General features: G+C 46.3%; 1 long non-coding RNA gene across 1 annotated transcript; it reads left to right on the plus strand.

The window, feature by feature from the left end:
- Positions 1-445: 445 nt before the first annotated feature.
- On the plus strand, positions 446-3,291 carry LOC116783678. The gene is made up of 3 exons (XR_004355791.1): positions 446-777; positions 1,328-1,371; positions 3,048-3,291. It is a non-coding gene; the product is annotated as an uncharacterized LOC116783678 (long non-coding RNA).
- Positions 3,292-9,605: the final 6,314 nt, after the last annotated feature.

Below are 9,605 nucleotides of genomic sequence, written 5' to 3' on the forward strand. Positions count from 1 at the left end.
CTGGTTATTATTTTTTAAATAATAAAAAAAAAAACCTGAGGGCCTTCTCAGGGCAGCCTCCACACTTGGGATTACAGCAACGAAAAGACAGGGAGCCCGGGCTTCGCCTCTGTCCTCAGCTCACTCTGGTGCAGTTCGGTGCCAGAGGGATCAGGAAAAGGCTCCACACTCCAAGCGCGTTGTTGCTCTTCCCTTCCACTGCTGTGATATTAAGCCATCCAAGAAAACGGGGGGGGGGAAAAAAAGTTCAATTACACAGAATGCCCCAAGCGCCCATAAGAGGGACACGCCAGTACTCCCGGCACATCCCTTGCTTTTCAAATCGTTTTTTTCAACTTTACAGCTCGGTGATATAACAAAAACAGCTGCGGAGAGTTGTTCTGAATCCCTCCCTAACTTGTGCCTCCCTATTTGTGCCTTCCCTCGCTGCTGAGGCTCAGCAGCTCCTCAGCCCCTTCTCCTCATGGCACATCATCGGTTCGCAGGGCACCGGGTGCTGGAGGGGCAGTCTCGCAAAATAAACAGCAAATGTTTCAAGAAGTTGCCTTTTATCCCACATAACTTTTTCTATAACTTACAAAAAAATAACGCATCGGATCCACGCCGGCCGTGGTTCAGCCCGCCATGTTTTGCGGAGTCCCCCTGCACGTTCTCAGCATGCCCTGCTTGCTCTTGGTGCCTTGCGTGTCTTTCTGCACCTCACTCCAAATTCCCGGTCTCTCTCCCGCCCTTTTTTTGGGAGGGTTTTCCTCACTATTTTCACCGCCGAGGCTGCAGGTAGGTACCGGAGGAAGCAGATGGGTGGCCCCGCTGAGGGGGGAAGCGCCCCAAGATTCCTGCAGGGCTGGCAGCAGGGCTAGGCACAAACTCCCCATTATTTCTTGGAGGGGTGGGGTTTGAGATATTCTTTTTCAAATATTTTAGGAAAAACAGGCCTTTCCCTACGCCCCAAGCACCTCCGTTCCAAGCTGCGGACACAAACCCAGCACCACCAAAGTGTCGGGGAGGGAGTGAAACATGGCCGCCCTCTCTGAGGGGAACCCGCCAACGCCCTCACCGTGAGGGGCTCATGGCTGCCTTGCTGCCCCCGCAACCCTCCCCAGGCACCTTCTCCTCAGTCCCTAAGACCTCTCCCCCCCTAGAAACTGCTTCGGATAATTGGAAATAACGGAGAAAATTCCCTCCGGGGCGGGAATGGAGCTGCACCGGCTGCATTTGCAATCGCGCAGGACTGCCGTGGGGGGAAGGCGGGAAGCGGTTTACCTCAGGGGCTGGAGGTGGCCAGAGGCAGCCCCGAGTACATCTATCCCAAGTTTTCCTTTTCCAGGGACATAGAAACTTGATGTATTGCAGCACCATCTGCTGGTTCCTGTAAGTAGCACACACGGGGATCTCCCAACGGAGCGGGAAGGAGTAGAAAGAGTTTGGGAAGGGGTTTCGCGTGGTTTCTTGCACGTGGGCTTTTCCTGGAGGTTTGTTTTTTTTTTTCTTGTAAAGGCGCGAGTTGTCTCTAAATAAGCAGTATAAGAAAAGCCACCTACTCGGAGAAACAGCAGACAAGTTAGCGCCGAGTTTAGGGAATTCTCTGAAGTCCAATAGTCAAAATCCAGGTTTTTCCCTGCTCCTCTAAAGCCTGGTCAGTCTGCAGAGCCCCTGGGGGAAGGATTTTCTGATGTGACCAGCTGCTTGTGGGCACTTTGATTTTTTTTATTTTTTTTTTTCCTACGTTTCTAACTCGGGCTGCCTGCCCTTGTTTATTTAAGTTTTCATTTCGTGCAGCCCCAACCTGCTGCTTTCCGACCCTGTGGTCCCGTGGAGGGGCTCAGCCCGCCCGCCCACAGCCACCATCCCTTTGCTAAGCCCTTGCTGCCTTTACAGTCTTTCCTCATTCCAGCCGGTTTCCTTCCTGGGCTTGATTCATCCCAACAGTGAAGTCATGTTGGTGAACTTTATTGAAAGTTCCTCCTTGCTGTTAATTTACAGCCTGGTGAAGGCAAAAGGAAGAGATTGGGATTTTTTTTTTTTTTCCCTCTCAGTGAGTGACTTGAGATAATAAAAATATGAAGAAACACGTTACTTTGAAATTATGTTATGTAGAGGAATGGCACTCAGCTCTTTTACTTCTTTAAAATTCAAGTACAATACTAATTAAACCATGACTAAATAAAACTGGCCCACCCTGTACAGTGTTTGATTTGAAATTAAAAAAAGTTTCCCTCTACAGGGCCCAGCAAATGTCCAAGGTTCAAACAAAGTACGAGGTGCTAACGAACAGAATTTTGACAAACCTTGTTTTCCTGCACAGGGGCTCGGTACATAATGATTTCATTCAGCAGCTACTGTTCAAGCATGGAAAGTGTTGGTAAAGAAATCCCACAGAGATCAGACAACCATTTTCCTAACTTAAGCTTCCCCCTCCACTCTTTCCCCCCCCCCCTCCCCTTTGCCTTTCGGGCCTCTGCCAGTCATAACATAAATATTCATCAGCTGATATTTGCAGTAGCTGTGAAGTTATGAATGAGGCCAAAGCCTTTCCCTCCTGCCCCATCTGCAAAATGGCAGCTTCTGGTCTTAGCTCATGGTCAAACGACACTTTCCGAAATCCCCGAAGTGCACTTGCAGGCTTTTCAAATTCAGTCGGGTTTTTAATGCGCAAAGCAGAAATGCTGTCTACCTAATATTTACCCTGGGATTACTGGAAAAAAAAATAATATATATATTACTTTGCTATGCTTTAAACTTTGCGATGCCTTGACGTAATAGCCAGAAGTGTTGGCAGCTCAAAATGTTGGTTGGTTTATTTCAGGGGACACGACTGCTGCAGGTTTCCTTTCTGAATCGAATACCAGACACTTGAACCATTTGTTGTGCAGAAAAGAGAAACGGCTTTTATTCTTAATGCTGGTTTCTTAACCACCTGGGTGCTGTCAGAAGGAGCCACATGCACTGGAAAACACTTTTAATAAGACTCCTTTAAGCCTGCCTTAAACCTTGGATCCTGACAAATGGAATCCCCACTGCCTGTCATACGTGTTTTCTCTCTACAGATTAGCGAGGGGCTGCTGCTTTAAAAATGTTCCATTCTCACAAAGCCTGGAATTATGCTCTCAAACCTACCACGGGTCAGCAGAACAGTGGAGACATCTGATGTAGCCACGCCAGCAAAGTCAAAAGCAGACATGTCAAAGAAACAAGAGCTTTAATGACTTTTAATTAAGCAAGGTACCTTTCCAGCCAAAAGAGCGTACTGATGGACCAAGATGGGGCCTTAAGCCAAAGCATCACTGGGTCTTAAAGGCTTAAGACTCCTAAATGCCTGGAGGCATTGGGAAGTCCTGACAAAGAGGCTCAGCACCATTCAGGATCAAGGCCCTGGAAAAACCTTTTCATAGCTTGGTTTGCACAGATCAATCATGCAAAGTATCCTTATCTTGTCTAATTAATAAATAAATAAAAAATTAACATCAAAACCAAAGGAAAGTGATAGGCTTAGGAAGTTTTAGAGATCTTGCAATCGATCATCTCATTTGATTTTGACCATGAAAAAGCCAGAACTATTTACCCAACAAGCCTCCAATGTTTTTGGCCAAAATGGAGCATATCTTCTCAAAACCCATCTATTTTTCATTTAAATACTACAAAGGACAATTTACCACATCCCTTGGGAACATTCCAACACTAATAACCCTTGCTGCTAAAAAAAAAAAAAAAGCCCCCACACTTTGCTTTTAATACCTTCAGCTTTCAGCCAGAGGATCCTGTATGTCTGTTTTGAGATGAAGGAGCCCCAAAATCATGTCACCTCCAAACCAGGACCAAGTACCTTGCAGCAAATTACACTACACCCAAAAATCCCAAGTTCTTCCTAGGCTGCTGACCCTGTTTTTGTCAGCTGTTTACATAGTATTGTGCTGCTTGAGAGCATCTTCTTGGGGCAACGGAAGCGTCTTTGTGACAGTGGAAGTGAACAGTAATTAATTGCCACACTTCACTGAACACACAAATATTGGGATGAGCTGTTCTGGCCTTTTCCATGATGACCCAGCGCCGCAGGACGGTCTAACTGCTGCCAGCACTAGGAACCAAAACAAGAGGGAAAAAATGAATCACAGTGACACCTTCCCACAGCCAGTGAGGCAGCGGGGAACAGAGTGTACGCCAATTCCAAGGAAAAAAGGAAAGAGAAACTTCAAGGAATTTCTCCTTAGTTGTTTTCCCAAGAGGGTGGGAAGGTGAGACCGAAAAAGACACTAGAGTAGGACATTCTCTCCTGCATTCCCATATATCAATAGACATAGCAATAAACATATTAATTTTCCTGTATTAATAGCCAAAAATCTTCTGGTAGAGGCAATAAAAATCCTCCAAGGTAAACTATGCAGGGCACAGATTCTGTCAGAATGGCACAGCTGTGCTGCAATCACAGCTCCAGAGAGCGTGGCAGCAGCCACAGTGTTGGCTGAGGCACACTTCCATGCTGCAGCCAGCATCTCTGCTCATCATAGCACTGAAGATTTCCAAACACATCAGTAAACAGCAACACAAATTAATAACGAAGCCTGGGGTTTGGATGTGCTCTGCAGCTCCTTGTTCTTTGGATGCACTTTACATCCTCCGTAATAACTTGACAATACAACTCCCTTCCATATCAGAGCAATAATGGGAAAAGGATTGAGAATCAAAAGGAATACTTTTTTTTATCTTTTTATCTTTATGGTAAAAGGGCCTGCCTGTGATAGATCAAAAGTATGGGTTTGTGCTTGCTGAGGGGACACGTACACCCAAACCCAACACACTTGAAGCTGATAGAAAGCAGAGCAGGCAGATGGTTGCACTGACTGGGCTGACTGTTCATTAACATGCCAGCGAATTATTTTGGCCCTGTGTGGTTTTGTAATCTGCTCTGCAGCAGTTACAAACCTACACATAACCACTTGCAAGTGACTGTCCATAGACTAACAGGAGAAGACACTGTTAATGATGCACCAGAAGGTCTTCCAAGTCTCTCTGGCACCACTGAATCACCAGAACACAATCTGGAGCTGGAACTATCAGAGATGTCTTTTAGGTCTGCTGTACAGCTGTGGCAGTCTTCCAGGTTAACAGGGAGAACATGAAAAGCAAAAGACTGAATCCAGTTAAGGTATAGTTTATGGATAAATAATGTGGAAAATTAAGCACAGGGCTCATGAGATACTTGGTTTGTTTAAACATTGAAGTGTGCATGTCATGCACCAGGGCTGTTCATTTCTCTATCCACAGAAGATGGGTTGGATGGGGCTCTGAGCAACTTGGTCTAGTGGAAGGTGTCCCTGCCCATGGCAGGGGGCTTGGAGCTGGATGAGCTTTAAGGTCCCTTTCAACCCCAGCCATTCTGGGGTTCAGCAGCAATTCTGTAACAGGGCAAGTTTGTCTGAGAAGTACCAGCAGCATTTAGAAGGTAACTGCACTGGCCTTGCCAAATTGCAATCACTGCACAACTTAACTGCTTTGCTCCAGCTGGGGCCTCAAAATCCCTCATGAAAGCGACAATCAAGCAGCTCACATGACAGTTGCAAGTCCCACAGATTCAAATACTATGGACTTGATGGGATACACCAAAACTTCCAGTGAAACCAGTGAAAACTTTAGTGTCTCTTGGGAGGGTACTGAGAGCTGAGCCTGTAGGTTCAGATTCTTGTCTGACATAGGTCAGTACAACTCCACAGATTGCAACAGAGCTGTGCTAGCTCACAATTTAGCCCTAAACATTTTGTACAAAGATTGTATCAGCATCTAAACAGATGAAGTGGGAAGAATGTTGTGATGGCAGTGGGCTTCTTTATTGACTCCAAAGCATGACCCATACAGCAGAAATTCTATCATAGCAAGCCTGGGACAGCACTGCTGAGCGAGGAGCGTGCTGGGGGCAACAGCACTTGAAGGTCTTTGCTAATCTCCTTTCCAACTTCCTTACCATGGCTACAGGTGATGTGCAGCCTGGGAAGCAGGGACCTTCAGGAGGCACTCGGTGCTTTCTCTACTGCCCTGAAGTGCTGCTGAAGCACCACAGGCCACCAAAGTCCCACCCGTGCAGGTTCCTCTCTCCCGTCTGGCAGACCACTCTAACCAGACTTCAACTTTAACCCTGGGTAGGGAGCTCTTGAAAAATGAGAGTAGCTCTTACCTTCTGGCCAAAAGCCCTTTACCACCACCCACACCTCATTTGAAAGAATTTCCCAAGAGCAGAGACCCGAAGGTCCCAGGCCTTTCTCTCGTTCCAGGTTCCCTGTGAGATCACAGCCAAGGAGTTCACAGTGAAGGCTGATGTGGACACAGCAGCACACGCAGGCTGTGATGAGATGCGATGCCACACCAAGGAGAGGGAGACTGGCACCCTCAGTCCTGCAGCCATGGATCAGGAGCTGTGGAACAAGCTCACCAGGAGGCAGTAAGGAAAGGAGGTGAATTAGTGCCCACTCACCCTTTATTTGCAGATATATTCAGTTGTGCTTTCCTGAGACTGTGACCGAGTTCCCTTTTCCTAATATAAATTTTTCTAACTCTTTCCAAAAGCTTGCCACTGGAGTTCCTTGTATGAAGGTGCTTCTTTGGTTTTTCCAGCTTCCTGAGCAGAGACTTAAGCTTGACAAAAGGCATTTGTTTATACCCAATTCAGTAACTTTGCTGCCTGATGGGAGGGCTGCAGATGTGTAACTAACTCCAAAGTCAGTAACAATTTGTATTAAAATTATAGTAGATACCCTTCCTACACTCTCCAACCTCTACCTTTGATAGATCATGTGAGCAGACCCAGAGGAAGCTTAGGTATGAGAGATGATCCTGCTGTTTGAATTCCCACCTCTGATGAGCATTAAGGTCTTACCTGTTAAGAAAACTGTTTCTCTCACATCCATGCAAGATTTCTGGGTCCTGTTACCTGTTTCTGGGTAACAGTACATGCTGAACTCACTTGCTGACCATACCAAGCAGAAATATGTAAAATACACATCCTGAAAATGTGTAACGGCTCAATTTATACATATTTATGTTACCTTACTGCAGGATCTTCACACCTTCCTATGAAGTCTTTGTGACTGTTCTTAAAAATTAAACAAAGCTCACATGGAATAAACCTAATGGTGAATACTTGGTCTGCAGGAACCCTTTCAATGAAAACAGAATGTTTTAAATCCACTACTTTCAGTTCTCCTGACAGGAAAACCTGATTAAACACAGTATAGAGAATTAAAGGGGTTAGTATACTACTAAAGGGACTTGGGGGGAAGAGAACTAAAATCATGTTATGCTACTGGATTTTAGAAAACTAGCAAGAAATAAGGGGTCTTCCCTTCCCATACTGCAAAGCCACCATGACCAGATTTTGCTTGGCAAAGTGGCAGAGCATAAGGTATAGTCTTACTTGTACAAGGAGCTTCACCTTCTGCAAGGAAAAATGCCCAGGTTAAAGGCCCTGCTGTGGCCCAGCTCTGCCTCTGCCCTGTGGTTCACCTGTAGACCTTCCCCATGGTTATTGAGTATTTGTGATATGTGTTGTCCACCCCAGAGTTACCTCCCTTATGGAGAACAGTGAATTAAGGTGGTGAAATGGAAAGTTAAGGGACTTAGCTGAGGAACCTGTTTCTACCCCCACTTTAGAGAGACTTTCTCTTCCTGTGCCTGTCAATTGACCCTTCTGACTGTTGAGCAGAGGCTGCTGCCTGCAGAAAACCATCTCTGCACAGCGCAGGGCTGCCTTGACCTGCCCTCATAAAACAACAACCAACATTAATCACTGCCAGGCTGGTTATAGGAACGTCTCCCCCTTGGCTGAATAAAGCAACTGTGTGCATCTCCCAGCCTTCCACAGTGGGAAGGTGCCTCCAGTGCAGCCGATTGCTCTGTGGGGTTAATGACCTGAGCACCCTGCAGGATTGGGACACAGGAGAGGGATTGACAGTCTCAGGGCATTCCTGAGACACGGTTCATCCTGCCCATCTGAAACGATGACTTAGGAGCTGTAAATCCCTAAGGAGGAATCATATCTTCCAAGTTCAGCTGGGACAGCCTGTGGGTGCCCCCTCCAGAGCTCCAGGCCCTGGAATAACACAGGGCTGGCCCTCTGGGGCGTTCTTATGTTGGCACAACGTACCTCTGCAAAGGAGGAAGCTGAACTCCAACACAAAAGGCATTTTGCATCTGGAGGACATGTTCTCAAAGCAGCAAAACATCTTTGTTATGAGTGTAACATATGTGGTACTCTCCCTCTGTTTGGCAGGAGATAAGAAAAACAGAAGCAAGGCAAAAATGAAAACAAAATGGAGCATATAGGGCATCATGAAACAATTACAGCACTGCCTCTCATTAGGGTCTCAATCTGGGCTTGCCAGTCTTGTTTTAAAAACAGTTTTGTTCAACACCCAGTGACAGAGTTTAAAAGCTGACGTATCTCGCTGTATTGTGGGCCACAGCCACAGCTGGTGTAAATCAGTATAAACTAATGAAGTCAATGGAGCTTCTCTGATTTACACGAGCTGAGGTTATGGCTCAATAAGGTTAGGCTTGCTTTCTAGGAGCGTTCAAGGAAGCCAACTTCTGTGTGTCCTGTGATGAAGTGGTTATTTATAATGGTCTTCAGTGTGGTTTGGAGCCAAATTTCCACATCAAAAGTAGCTTTATAAGAGATATCCTTACAGTGAGGTTCAGTGCAAAATCATGACTTCAGAAGCCAGCTTTCCTCGTGCTCTCAAGTATTTGATTTCAGCCTGAAAACCATTTGAGAAGCCAAGAAAAGCAGAGCCATTCCTGCCTACTTCCCCAGCTCTGCTTCATCTTTGAGTCTCCTGCATATCCAACAGGCCCCGACCTACACTGCCCATTTATCAAAGCCAGTTACTCTAAGTGTCTGTTTGTTTATCTTCAGAAATTCCCAGGAAGACAGACAAGTTTCATGCTTAACCTGAAAAATTGGGGGTGGAGGTGGAGTTCTTACCAGTTCCAGAGCTGTTTGTTTGACTTGGCCACCGGTAAAAATAAAACACAATAACGTGTCCCGGAGTCACAGCGAGAGGTGGAGGTCACAAGAAAACAGATCATGTCTTTCACAGCTCTTCAGCTCCAGTGCACTGAATTATGACTCCTATTATTTACTTACTGGATTCTCCACCCTGTGTGCAGGCTCCAAGCATTCAAAAAGCAGCAGGTCTCTGCTTCAAAGAGCTGACAGGCAAGTGAGAGGGTAAAATCTGTCCTGAAGCTTTCTGTCTGAGAGGTCAGCGTTCTCACAGCTCTCAGCTGACTTCTGCCATCTTCTGCTCAGCCATGCCTGCAGTCCTGCACCTTTGTGCTCTCCTCTGCTCGGTGAAACAGCATCTCATGGCAAATGCATTCCCCTCACAGCCAAACCTGCTCTCTGGGCACAAACCACCCATGTGTTGCAGCTCAAGGTGCTTTGGAGAAGTTCATTAGTTTTTCTTAGGAGGCCCCTGCTCCCTGCATGTCCAGCCTTGGTGTGATCTACCAGATGTCCAGACAATATCACGGGCCCTTTCACTGACCTTGTCACTTTGAAACAGGCTGATTTCTTTAGAACTTCTTGTTAAAAAAAGGGTGTCTTGAGTCCAGCT

Source organism: Chiroxiphia lanceolata, chromosome 3 (assembly GCF_009829145.1).
Source record: "Chiroxiphia lanceolata isolate bChiLan1 chromosome 3, bChiLan1.pri, whole genome shotgun sequence".
NCBI classification, from domain to species: Eukaryota; Metazoa; Chordata; class Aves; order Passeriformes; family Pipridae; genus Chiroxiphia; species Chiroxiphia lanceolata.